Source organism: Protopterus annectens, chromosome 2.part2 (genome assembly GCF_019279795.1).
Source record: "Protopterus annectens isolate FY-2018-M chromosome 2.part2, PAN1.0, whole genome shotgun sequence".
In the NCBI taxonomy this organism is placed as follows: domain Eukaryota; kingdom Metazoa; phylum Chordata; order Ceratodontiformes; family Protopteridae; genus Protopterus; species Protopterus annectens.
The window spans coordinates 473,437,162-473,450,533 of NC_056730.1; the positions used below are offsets into that span (position 1 = coordinate 473,437,162).

At 45.6% G+C, this 13,372-nt stretch overlaps 1 protein-coding gene across 3 annotated transcripts in view; it reads right to left on the reverse strand.

Annotated features, from left to right (window-relative positions):
- POC5 (POC5 centriolar protein) overlaps window positions 1-13,372 on the reverse strand; it is a 1,778,414-nt gene that overhangs the window by 229,841 nt on the left and 1,535,201 nt on the right. The gene's annotated exons all lie outside the window — the stretch shown is intronic.

A 13,372-nucleotide genomic window follows, 5' to 3' on the forward strand; every position in this document is an offset into this window, starting at 1 on the left:
TGAATGGATTCTGGTTAGGTTGATTGCACTAACTTGAAACTCTTTTCCATTTGCTAACGTATGATTTTCTAGTGGCAGGTTTTCTTGCTACTATTAATACCTGCTGCACATTTATTTATTTGTTCATTCAATTATTTTCATTTATTTACTGGGAGTGTCTGACTGAGCCAGTGGCCCATTTTCAGCAAATGCCCAGAGAGAAAAAAACTGTTATACAAAGAATAGCTAGAATTTTTTTTTTTTTTACAGAAAGTATGAAAATACAAAAGTGTTCAAAAGACATTAAATGTTCCAAATACTCAGTAAATAGGTGCCTAATAGGAATTAAGGCCCCATCATCTAGGCAGTTAATTGAAGTTGACAGGGGTTAGGGTATATCAGACAGCCTTGATCTTATCTGAGTAGATAATCTGTGAGGAAGATTGGGATAATTGCCTCTGCCCATTTCCAAAAGAAGGGAGAAAGTACAGTTGTGTACACTTAACATAAATGTAGATGTTCAAGTGTATTCACTGTTGCAGTCATTACACTTGGGTTTATCTGCTTGAAGTAGCCCTCAGTCGGCCTGATTATCAAAGTCTTGGGTCCTGCGTTAGTTGCCGTCTCATCTTCCATGACGTCAGGTAGTCAGGGGTATAAAGCATGCAGCCGATGCCATTTTATCAGTTTTTCTTGCCCAGATATCAGGTGTCCCCATAATGGGAAGTAATTATATACAAGGTTACACCTCCAACAAAAAGCAAATACACCAGAAAGCTTTAAGCATAATAAACAAGAATAGAGGTATAGTCAATAGAAGTCAGGGGACTGGAGGGAGGGTAACCAGGACTGCAGCAGTGAATACACTCAAACATCTACATTTATGGTTAAGTGTACACAGCTGTACTATGTTTTTTGTGTTTCTCTGTTGCAGTCATCACATTTGGGTAGATTCCCAAAGCTAAGGATGGGAGGAGGCAATTATATAGCATTAGGACCAGCTATAAGGCCCTGCAAGATTGCAGTGGCAAAGATAGCTCTGGATTTGGAAAAAAATTGGCAAGTGGTAATGCTTGGTGAAAGTATGTACAGAACTCCAGATAACAGCTTCTAGGAAGTCCCTGGTAGGGACACCTCTGAGAAAGGCTGTAGAGGTAGATGCAGCCCTGGTGAAATGAGGTCTTATCCCCTGTGGGGTAGGTTTTCCACGGTGCTTATAGCAGAAATTAATGTAATGGCTTATCCGCTTAGAAATGGTTCATTTTGAAATGGCCTTCCCCCTCTGCCCGTGCAGCAAATGCAACCAGCAGCTGTTCAGATTTCCTGAGAGGTTTATTCCTGTCCAAGTAAAATCTAAGTTGTCTGTGCACATCCAAGGAGTGCAGTATTCGTTCCCCTTTGTTCTGTGGATTAGAAAAGAAGGTTGGCAAATGAATGGACTGATTAAGGGCCACACTGGATACCACCTTGGGCATGACGGACGGATTGGTCCTGAGGGACACCCTGTCAACATGAAAGATGATGAAAGGCTTCACTGCCAGGAGGGCCTGTAATTCAGACACCCTTCTTGCTGAAGTGATGGCTAAAAGGAAGGCTGCTTTCCAAGAAAGGAATTTCAACTCTGCATTTGCAGCTGGCTGAAAAGGAGGTAGAGTTAGCTTTTCCAATACAAAGTTGAGGTCTCAGGCTGGAGTAGGGGCTCTCCTGGGTGGTCTTAAGTTTTTGGCCCCTCTGAAGAACTTCTTCAGCAGTGGATGAAAGAAGAGGGGTGGTTCTGTATTGTAATGAGCTGAAATGGCTGAGGCATGAATTTTGATGGAGGAAAAGGAAAGGGCCTTGTGAAGCATCTCAGTTAAGTATTGAAGAGTCTGAGGTAAAATGGGCACTGCTGTGCCCATCCCCCGAGTTTGGCTCCAGGAACCGAATCTTTTCCATTTTTCAGCATAGGATTTTCTAGTACTAGGCCTCCTTGCTCCAGAATGACATCCATCACTTGCTTACTGAGGGATGGTAACAGCGAGATCAGGTAATTTGCCAGGCTGCCAGGTTTAGGGTTTGAAGCTGTGGATGCAGAATCTGGCCCTCCTGCTGGGACAGCAGGGCAGGGGTTCAAGGCAGGTGCCATGGTGCCAACAGTGACACACTGCGCAAGAGGGGGTACCAGTGTTGGTGTGGCCAGTCTGGTGCAATCAGTATTGTCCTTGGTTTGTCCTGTTTGATCTTTAGTAGTACCTTGGAGAGGAGAGGCAGAGGGGGAAATGCGTAAACTGGTTTTTCCAGGTGAAGGACAGGGCATCCATTTTCCAAGCTTGTTTGTGGGGAGTCCTTGTGCAGAATTTGTCCAATTGGTAGTTCTAGGGGGAGGCAAACAGGTCTATCTCTGGGCTCACCCATTTGTTTCTCAACATGCTGAATATCTTTAGTTCCAGTTTCCACTCGTGTGGGCCCATGAGATTTCTGCTTAGTCCATCTGCCAGTGTATTTAGCTTTCCTGACAAGAACTGAGCCTGTAGGTGCACTTGGTAGCTCAAGGTTGTGTTCTACAGAGCCATGGCTGGTCTGCAGAGAGGGTATGAGTGGGTTCCCCCCTGCTTGTTTATGTACCACATAACAGTAGTGTTGTCTGTCTTTACCAAAAATTGTCCTGGAAGAATATGATCCTTTAAGGCTGTCAGAGCATTCTGTACAGCTAACATTTCCTTTTGATTTATATGCAGGTGCATTTGGCTTGGGTTCCACTTGTCCTGAATGCACTTCCCTGCCAAGTGAGCCCCCCATGTATAATCTGATACGTCTGTTGTTTAGAGTTTGGGCGGCAGGGGGTAGAGTGAATGGCAGTCCCTTGTTTTGGTGGAAGGCGTCTGCCCACCAAAGAAACTATCTGTAGACAAGGTATGATAGGAATCATTGATTCTAGATCCGAAGAATGTTGACACCAAGGCTTTTTAGATACCATTGTAGTTTTCTCATATGCAGTCTTGCATATGGAATTAGTAGAATGCAGGATGCCATGAACCCCAGGGCTTGCAGCACTTTCCTTGCATATAGCTGGGTCTTTGTGGCCAGTAGTTTGAAGTAGGCTGTCAAATGAACTTGTTTCTCTGGTGTGAGGTAGGTCATCTGGGAAGTTGTATTCAAGCTTGCTCCCAGGAATACAATTTGTTGGCAGGGTACAGGATGTGATTTCTTTTTGTTTATGGTGTACCCCACGGAAGTTAGCAATTTCTTTACAAATGCCAGATGATTTAATAGTATGTCCTCACTTTCTGCCTGAATTAGACAATTGTCCAGGTATAGGAAGCAGCTGATGAAGAGTTAGCATCTTGAATCTTGGGATCACCAAAAACGTGTTTAGGATAGACAGGTACAGGACAGGATGCCAGGAATTGTCCTTGCTGGGAACAAGGAAAAGTCTTGAGTAGAAACTTTGTCCCCATTCTTTTTCTGGGGTAGGATGAATAGCCCTGATGCTTAAGAGAGAGAAAACTTGCTTTTGAGCCTCTGCCCACTGATTTGGGGGTAGATCTGGCCAACCGTTTGGGGGTGATAAGGAGTAAAAATGGAATCTGTATCCTTGGGAAACTATATTTAAAACCAATTTGTCCTGGGTAATGAGTTCCCAATTTTTTGCCTGCAGGGCAATCTTTCCCCTAAAGGAACAGTCAGTTGTGCAGGGCTTGGAAGATTTAAAGTTAAGTCATTGAGACAGTTTACCATGGGGGGGCGGGGGGGGAGTCTTACTACTCCCTGCTTTGGAAGTGGGAGGCCCGCACTGCTTAGTCCTGTGAGTACCTCGGGACTGAAGCCTAGGTGTTCTGCTGGTTGTGGGTTTGGACTGAGAAGGTCTAAAAGAGACAGGAAAGGACCAATTCTTAGAGGGCCAATAACTACTAAATCTGGGAGGCTGTACTTGTAGGAAATCTTCAACAGTTTGCATAGATTTAGCTTTTTCCTCCATCTTTTTAAGTACTACTTCTGCTTTGTTGCCAAACAGGCGGTCTTGGTTTAAGGGAGCATCCAGCAATTTAGCTTTAACATGATCTGGCAAAGATTGCTCCTTAAGCCAAGCATGCCTTCTAAGTACAGACCCAGTGACAGCAGCCCTGCAAGATGCCTCCAATGAATCAAAACCACATTGCAAAGTATGTTTTCCAACTTGTTCAGCAGAATGCATTAAATCCTGTAATTCTGTATTTTCAGTACAGTCAGTTATCAACATCATTTTCTGTTTAAGCAATCCAATAATATGCTGCTGATACTTTAACATATGAAACTGGCAGTTTAAAGCCCTAATGGCTAAAGTAGCAGAAGTGTATACCTTTTTTCCCCCATCTATCCAGTGCCCTGGAATCTCTATCAGAGGGGGTAGGGAATTTGGCAGTAGTAGCCTTAATGCCTTGGGTCCCTGTGAAATGGTCTCAGGATCTGAAGTAGGATTTTTAAAGAGGAACTTGTGAGAGTCAGGTACCTACCAGGTTTTCTGGGAGCAGAAGGTAAAGAGTCAGGGGCCAGGCTAGATTCCGAGAAGGCATCATCTACAATGTCCAGTACAGGAGGGATAGCTAAAGGCCTGTGTTGAAGCAGGAGAAAGAATTCCCTAAGCCTCTTTTTGGAGTCAGAGTAATCCTGGCTTTCCCAGCAGAAATGCTCCCTAAGAGTATGCAAGGTTTCACCAAAAGAGAAATCCTCTGGAGGGGAAGCAAGGGGAATGGATTCCTCTGCATCAGAATCCTCATAGGTAGATAAGGGCAAATCCTGGTCATCAGAGAAAACAAATTTCAGAATCCTGATCAGAAGAATCAGAAGGAAAATCAGTCCTAGGTCTCTTAGAGGGGGAAGGGTGGCTCCCCCCGATTAGAGTAATAAGGTCCTCAGCCATTCTTATCATTTGTTTTTTGGGCATAGGGGCCTGACCATGTGGTCTGGGCATCATTTTTTTAGGCATAGATCGAGTTTTAGGCCTTGAAGAAGATGGCATCTGTTTAATATGCAAGTCAGTAGGCCTGAATACAGCCTCATAAGCCGGTGTCAGCACAGCGGCTCTTGACCAATTCAAGGTAGAGACATCCACAGATTCCACAGTAGAAGAAGCATCTCGCGGCATACCGGACTCCGAATGGGTCTCAGTAGAGGCCTGCGAATCTGAAACAGCGGGTATCAGGGGCTGCGAAAGCGCCTCACTGAGTACCAGCAAATTGGCGACTAGCTTAGGAGAAGCATTGTCGGCAGCTTTGGACCTAAGCAGTCTGTCTCTGTTTTTATCTTTAAGATTTTTCAGAATGTCGGTAGTCGGGTGGCTTACCGAAGCCATTTCAGAGTACCAAAATATTTGGAAGCGTAAATGAACAGACAAGTAGTTCATTGTTTAAATAGGGCACAAAACCGACAGCGAGGTAAGTCATGGTCTGGGCCTAAGCAAGGAATGCAGTACGAATGGAAGTCTTTATGAGGTATTTGCTTTCCACAAGAAAGACAATTATTAACTTTTACTGACATTGGTTTAGAGCAAGAAAAAGTTTCCCCAACAGGGTACTTAGCTTAGTTGAAGACTTTGGTTCTGAAACTCGAAAAAGAAAATTTCAGAAGTCGGCCGACCGGCACTTGCGAAATGCTTCTGCTTCGGGCACCACACGGCAAGAAAGACTGATAAAATGGCATCGGCTGCATGCTTTATACCCCTGACTACCTGACGTCACAGAAGATGAGACAGCAACCGATGGAGGACCCAAGACTTTGATAATCAGGCCGTCTGAGGGCTACTGCAAGCAAATAACCCAAATGTGATGACTGCAACAGTGAAACACGAAGAACATCCATGGTTGCCTGAGCCATAAGGGTGTCACCACAATGATCTCGGGGATTCCTTCTTAATCTTCAGAAGTAACCTGGATATTAGTGGAAATGGTGGGAAAGCATACATGAACATTCCTGTCTAAGGAAAAGAAAAGGCATCTGTTTTCCGGGTCTTCTTGCATGGAGTCCTGGAACAGAATCTTGCCAGTTGATTGACGGGATGCAGAGAGGTCTGCTTGAGGAAATCCGCATAGATGGCTACCTCTATTTTTATCCCTCCTGACACTGCTCCCCAAACAAAGTCTGAAGTGTCTTTGGTGAGAAGTGAAATCCTGGATTTAAAGACATCTGTTGTCTCCAACAAAAGATTTCAATTCTAACCAAACTCAGCTCTGGGATTTGAAAAGATAAAGGGTGTTGATGCCGAGACCAATGATATTTCAGATACCACTGCATATTTTTCATATGGAGTCTTGTCAGGGGTATCATGAGAATCATAGATGCCATGAGACCCAAAATCCTGAGGTATTCATATGCAGTGACCATAGTCTGAATGGAAACACTTAGAAAGAGATCTGAACAGAAATCTATTTTTTCCTGTGGAAGAAAAGCTCTTTGAACTGAGGTGTCTAGCTGACATCCCATGAATACAGTCCTACGTGAGGGAGTCAAGAGAGACTTTTGAATGCTCTATTGCAATCCCTGGTTGTGTAAGAGATCTGCCAACCAGAATAGAGATTCCTGACACTTTGAAAAAGACTCTGCAAAGATAGGCAAGTCATCTAAACATGGACAAATGTGGATGCCCTGTAGCCTGAAATAAGCTATTAACTAGAGCTAGACAATGTGAACACTTTTGGTGCAGCTGATACTCCTAAGACTAAGGAAGAGAACCGATAATGGGATCTACACACAAATCCTGAACAAACACCTGACGTCTGGATGAAAAGAGATGTGATGATCAACATCTTTTAAGTCTACTGTCACCAGGAAACTTAAGAGGAAGAACAGGTAACAGATTGTGAAGAGACATTTTGAATTTGGATACTATCAAAAAATGAAAGATCCAGGACTGGTCTCCAAGCATTTTCTTTGTTTAGCACTAGGACATCCTTGAATAAAAACCCTTCCCAACCTGGGAAGGAAGAAAGCACAGTTGTGTACACTTACCATAAATGTAGATGTTCAGGTGTATTCACTGTTGCAGTCATCACATTTGGGTTATCCCTGCCAGGGTAGCCCTCGGCTGGCCCGAATATCAGAGGCTTACTATTCCTTCTTCGGTTTCTGTCGCTTCAGGACTGACATTAGGTCGTCAGTAGTATAAAGTAAGGCAGCTGACGCCACTGCATCAGTTTTTCTTGCCCTGTCAGGAGCCCCCAGTGGGAGGCAGGTTATGGTGGAAGAACCCCACCAGTAGAAAGTAAATACCAAACTGTCCCTTGTAAAGAGAGAGAGAAAGAAGAAGGGGATGGAGGGAGTGAAACCAGGACTGCAACAGTGAATACACTCTAACATCTACATTTACGGTAATTGTACACAGCTGTACTATGTTCTTCCTGTTTCACTGTTGCAGTCATCACATTTGGGTTGACTCCCAAAGCTGAGGAAAAGGTTGGAGGTAGTCAAGGAGACTAGGGGCTGGCTAGGATGCCCTGCAAGACTGCAGTGGCAAAGCCTGCCCTGGATTTGGAGAAGACAGGCAGGTGGTAATGTTTGGTGAAAGTGTGAACAGATGTTCAGGTGGCAGCCTCCAGGATGTCACTGGTGGAGACTCCACTGAGGAAAGCTGCGGAGGTGGAGGCTGCTCTGGTGGAGTGAGTCCTGACCCCCTTAGGGGGAGGCTTTCTGGGTTGCTTGTAACAGAAATGAATGCAGTGTGCTATCCATTTGGAAATTGTTTGTTTGGAGATGGCTTTGCCCTCTGCCCCTGCAGTAAAGCTAACCAGCAATTGATCAGACTTTCTGAATGATTTAGTTCTGTCTTGATAGAATCTGAGCTGTCTGTGCACATCTAGAGTGTGCAGGATCATTTTCCCCCTTGTTCTGTGGGTTAGGGAAAAAGGTGGGCAAATGAATGGATTGGTTGAGAGCCACACTGGACACCACTTTGGGCATGAAGGATGGATTAAGTCCTGAGGGAGCTCCAAAGCCATGAGTGCTTGTAGGTTGGAGACCCTTCTGGCCATCACTTCAGCCAGAAGGGTCTCCGAGCTAGAAGCACTCAGGGCTCCAACAGCCATGAGTGCTTGCAGCTCGGAGACCCCTCTGGCTGAAATGATGGCCAGAAAAAAAGCTGTCTTCCAGGAGAGACATTTTAACTCTGCTGAAGATGCTTGTTCGAAGGGGGGCAGGGTGAGTTTTTCCAACACAAAGTTAAGGTCCCAAGCTGGGGTAGGTGCTCTTCTGGGTGACCTTAAGTTGCTAGCCCCTCTTAGGAATTGTTTGATCAGAGAGTACGAGAAAAAGGGGCTGCTCAGTGGGGAAATTAGCAGAGATAGCAGAGGCATGAATTTTAATAGAGGAAAAAGAGAGGCCACTGTGTAGCAGGTCAGCTAAGTAATCCATGATGACAAGGAGGGAGGACTGTGCTGTATCGGCTCCCTTAGCCTAAATCCAGGTGCAGAACCTTTACATTTGTCAGCATAAGAGTTTCTAGTGCTAGGGCATCTGGCCTCACTTATAACATCTAGAAGCTGTTTACTGAGGCTGGCAGATTGATCAGTGGTTAGGGAATAAGCCAAGCTGCCAAATTGAGGGTCTGCAATTGGGGATGCATGAATTCTTCTTCCCTCTGGATCAGTAGGGTTGGGGACTGAGTGAGATGCCATGTTGGCAGTGGGGACAGGCTGCGCGCAGCAGTGGGCACCAGTGCTGGTGAGGCCAGCCTGGTGCAATAAGAATTGTCCTTGGTTTTTCCTCCCTTATTTTGAGCAGTACCCTGGTGATGAGAAGTAGTGGAGGAAAGGCATAGACCGATAGACTGACCCAGGGGAAGGACAGGGCATCTACTTTCCAAGCCATGCAGTGATACTCCCTGGTGCAGAACATGCTGAGCTGATGGTTGGTGTGGGAGGCAAAGAGGTCGACCTTCGGGGTGCCCCATTTCCGAGTTATTATGGTGAAGGTTCTTTTGTCTAGCTGCCTTTTGTGTGGGTCCAGAAGATGTCTGCTTAAGTGGTCTGCCAGAGAGTTTAGAGAACCTGGCAGGAATTGTGCTAACAAGTGGAGTTGCATGGCAGAGGCTGTGTGCCAAAGGGTCATGGCTAGCTTGCATACAGGGTAGAAGCGAGTCCCTCCCTACTTGTTGATATACCACATCACAGTGGTGTTGTCTGTTCTCATCAGGAGAGCTCCTGGGGGAGAGGGGCCTGAAAGCTGTCAATGCGTGCTGGACAGCTAACATCTCTTTTTGGTTGATGTGCACATGGATTTGCTGTGGGCTCCACTGGCCCTGTATGCACCTGCCGTCCAGGTGTGCACCCCAGGCATAGTTTGATGAGTCTATGATGAGGGTCTTGGCGGTGGGGGGCTGGTGAGAAAGGTAATCCCTTGTTGTGGGAGCATGCTGTCGCCCACCAAAGAAAATCTTTCCTGAAGCAAGGTATCATGGGTATAAGAGTTTCCAGGTCTTGAGGGTGTTGACACCAAAGCCTTTTTAGGTACCATTGAAGTTTCCTCATAGGTTGGTACTAGGCTATCGGCCCTAAGGCCTATGCAAGCCTAGCCATAACAATTCCCTGGAAATTTATTCCCACAATATTTACTTCTCTGGGCCCCTGTCTAGCAGGGCGACTGACATGATCCCCTGGGTGAATTTCCTATCTCCCATCCAATCATCAAGGTTCCTTTCGAAGAGAGCCAATGAGGCACTCTCCTTGACATGTATGGGCAGTCTATTCCAGAGTATGGGGAGTCTCTGGGTCAGGAACCTATCGCTCCAGCATGTTTTGTTCATTGTGATGATAAGGTTTAGATCCCTTGAGCGTGTGGCTCTAAGGGATTCGTATTTCTTTAAGTGGAGCATGTCCAACAGCTCAGGGTTTGACATGGCCTTGTATGTTAAGCAGAGATTGCCTCTGAGTAGACGATATGCCAGAGAATATAGCTGGAGTTTTTTTAGATGGTCAGCATATGGCATCTGCTTTAGGCCTGTGATTCTTTTAGTAAGGTATTTCTGTGGCCTTTCCAGCTGTTGCAGATGTCTTGTGATGTACATACCAAATGGGGCATTATACTCTATAATGGGTCTAATGAGGGATGAGTACAGTGGGATAATGACCTCTTTTTTTAGTGATGAGGTGTGCCACATAGAAGGATTTCATGACTGTTGTGGCGATGTGGTTATCGAAGGTGAGACCACTGTCCACTTGTGTCCCTAAGTCTCTCATCACACTTTCGATGTTTAATGTCCTGCCACCTATGTGGCAGTTCATGGGTACATGTTTTTTCCAAAGGGGATAACTATACATTTCTTGGCATTAAGCTTGAGCCCATGGCTCTGGCACCAGGCATCTGTTTCTGTAAGGCCCTTTTGTAGAATATCCACATCATTTGGGGATTCAATAATGGCTCCCAGTTTGCAGTCATCTGCAAACTTTGTTAGCCAGAGTCCCTTAGTGTTGGCCTGTACTTCAAAGAAGTAGATGCCAAACAAGAGTGGTCCCAAGACTGAACCCTGAGGTACTCCACTTGTCTGGAGCTGGATTTGGAGTCGGCTACTTTTACAGTCTGGGTTCTGTCAGTAAGCCAGTTGGCAACCCATCGAGTGACGTAGGGATTTATGCCCAGCTTAGTAAGTTTATCTATGATTCCAGAGTGGGGGATGGTGTCAAAGGCCTTGGCGAGGTCCGGATAGGCTGTGTGGACCGCCTTACCCTCGTCCACAGCTCTGGAGACCGATTTGAAGAAGTCAATCAGATTCAGGAGACAAGATTGGCCCTTCACAAACCCAAACTGGATGGGGTTCAGTGTTTGAAGGTTGCCAATGTCTTTGTTTATAAGTTCTATGATAATGCATTCCATGCCCTTGCAGATCAGGCTTGTCAGACTGATGGGACGGTAGTTCCTGGGATCCAAGGTGGATCCTCCCTTGTGGAGAGGGATAACTGTAGCTGTGCCACTCAGTGGGCACGAAGTCCGAGGTGAGGCTATGATTAAACATGACACTTAGGTGGGGTGCCAGTTCATTTTGTAGTTCATGTAGTACACAGCCTGGGATGTCATCTGGTCCCATGGATGCTGTATTCTTAGCTTTGGAGAGTGCTGTTTCTACCAGTGTGGCTGTGATTATTGGAATTTGGCAATCTTTTGGTATTGAGATGGGCCCTTTAGGTGGTGAGAGGGGGGTGAAGTTGGCACTAAATTGATCTGCCAGGATATTGGCAATATCCTTGGGATCAGTATATTTAATGCCATTCTGTTGTAGCTCAGAGCAGATCTGAGCTTTGCTATTTAGATTCTTGACATAACTATAGAATGCCTTGTGGTTGTCTTTGGAATATTTGGCAATTTTATTTTCATAACTAGCTTTTGAGGATTTTATGAGGGATCTCATCTTCTTACTGAGGCTGGTGAGGGAGTTTTTTGCATCCTGGGATTTTCCTCTTATCTGCAACAGTTTCTTCCTTCTATTGTATAGTTTGTTTATAGCAGGGGACCACCAGATCGGCTTCGTTTTTTTGGAGAAGAGCATCTTGGTTCTATTTGGGATGGCACGATTCATGCACGAGTGGATGTGCTTGTACAGTGCTTTAGTGTAGGATTCTGCAGTTGAACTTCCAGATCCAGTCTGCGTGGGTGTTGTGAAGTTTGTCACTTCTGACTTCAGTAGCATGAAGTTGGCTTTGGAGAAGTTTTTAAGGAGGTTTCCTTACTTGGCGGGGGGGGTGGGATGTGGATGTCAAGGGTGATTTGCTTATGGTCAAACCTGACCAATGAGGGGGTGACCACTGGTGTGGAGCATCTATCTCCCATGTTGGTAATGACCAGGTCTAGGATATTGGAGCCCCTGGTGGGACAATGGATTAGTTGATCCAGGGCGCTGGAATTTATGAATTCCAAGAACTGTTGGAAAAAGGAGTTGGTACCCGAGTAGTTTTCCCAATTAATGGCAGGGTAGTTGAAATCACCCAGTATTAGGGTGTTTGGTTGTATCTTAATATTTTCCAGTATGTTTAGGAAGGTGTAGTGATAATCTTGGGGTATGGTGGGGGATCTGTAGCAAGCTACAGTTTGGATTGCAGTCTTACCTAGTGTTAGTTACACCTAGAGAATTTCAGATGCATTGTGTTGGGCAACTAGCCTGGAGGTGTGAATATCCTTGGTGAATATGGACACTCCTCCACCTTTAGAGTTCCGGTCTTGGTTTTGTGGCCGAAAAGTGTGGTAAGAATTGTAGCCTGGTATCGCAGGGGTGCTCTCTGGAGCCTTGAACCAGGTCTCAGTCACTGCACAGATATTGATGTTCTCCATTTTTAGGAGTGCCTAGAGAGAGGGCATTTTGAAGTGTAGACTTCTAGCATTGAGTAGCATTACCTTCAGATTTTGCATGCTTGTATCTGTAACAGTGGTGGTTTTATCCTTTGAACTTTGCCTAAAAAAGGCACTATAGGGGTGGCAAGAGCTTTAGCCAGTAACCTGAATCCCAGGGGTGACAGGTGCAGACCATCTCTGGCAAAGCATCGTGGTTTGTCGATCATGTCTTCCCAGGCAGACAAATACTGGATCCCCTTTGAATGACACCAGAAACTTAGCCAATTGTTGAAGTCCATCATTTTGTCCTTATACTGTGGTATCATTCTGGGTGAAGGCAGGATGCTACTCAGGGCTAGGGTCATACCTGCCTGGGTCACATGATCCAAGGGCTCTTCCATGTCTCTTTTCTTGTAGTCCAGGGAAGTATGTCTCAAGTCATTCACTCTAGCATGGACAATGACAGAGTCGTATTTGTACTTGTTGTGGAGTGACTTGAGTGCATGCGTTATGTGGCGGATCCTGGCACCCAACAGGCAGCTGACTGTAATTTTCTCCTTGTTCAGCCTAGTGAGTGGGACATCAGTGTGCCTGACTATAGAGTCACCTATGACTAAAGTGTTGGGTACATTGTCTTGTCTTAGGGGCTGTTGTTGGGTGGCACACTGGTGTTGTGAGCTATGTGTCACTTTGGTTGTGATTGGTGTTTGCTTGCGTTTCGGCTTCGGAGGTCCTTGCTGCTTGGGCAGGTTAATGTTAAGGGCCTCCGCATATGTGGGTTTAGTGTTGCTATGTGTGGGTGTTGATGGTGTGGGTTTTGAAGGGCTAGGAGTTGCTAGAGGTGTAATGCAGGTGTTAGCCTTCATATGAAGTCTGGCATATGGAATGAGTAAAATACAAGATGCCATGAACCCCAGAGCTTGCAGGATTTTCCTTGCAGATAACTGGGGTATGGTGGCTAGTTGAGAAAAGTAGGCTGTAAGGTAAGTTTGCTTTTCTGGTGTAAGGAATGCCATCTGGGATGCTGTGTCCAGGCTTGCTCCCAGGAATATAATCCTTTGGGTGGGTACTAGTTTAGATTTCTTTTCATTGATAGTGTACCCTAGGGAGGTCAGTAGGGACTTTA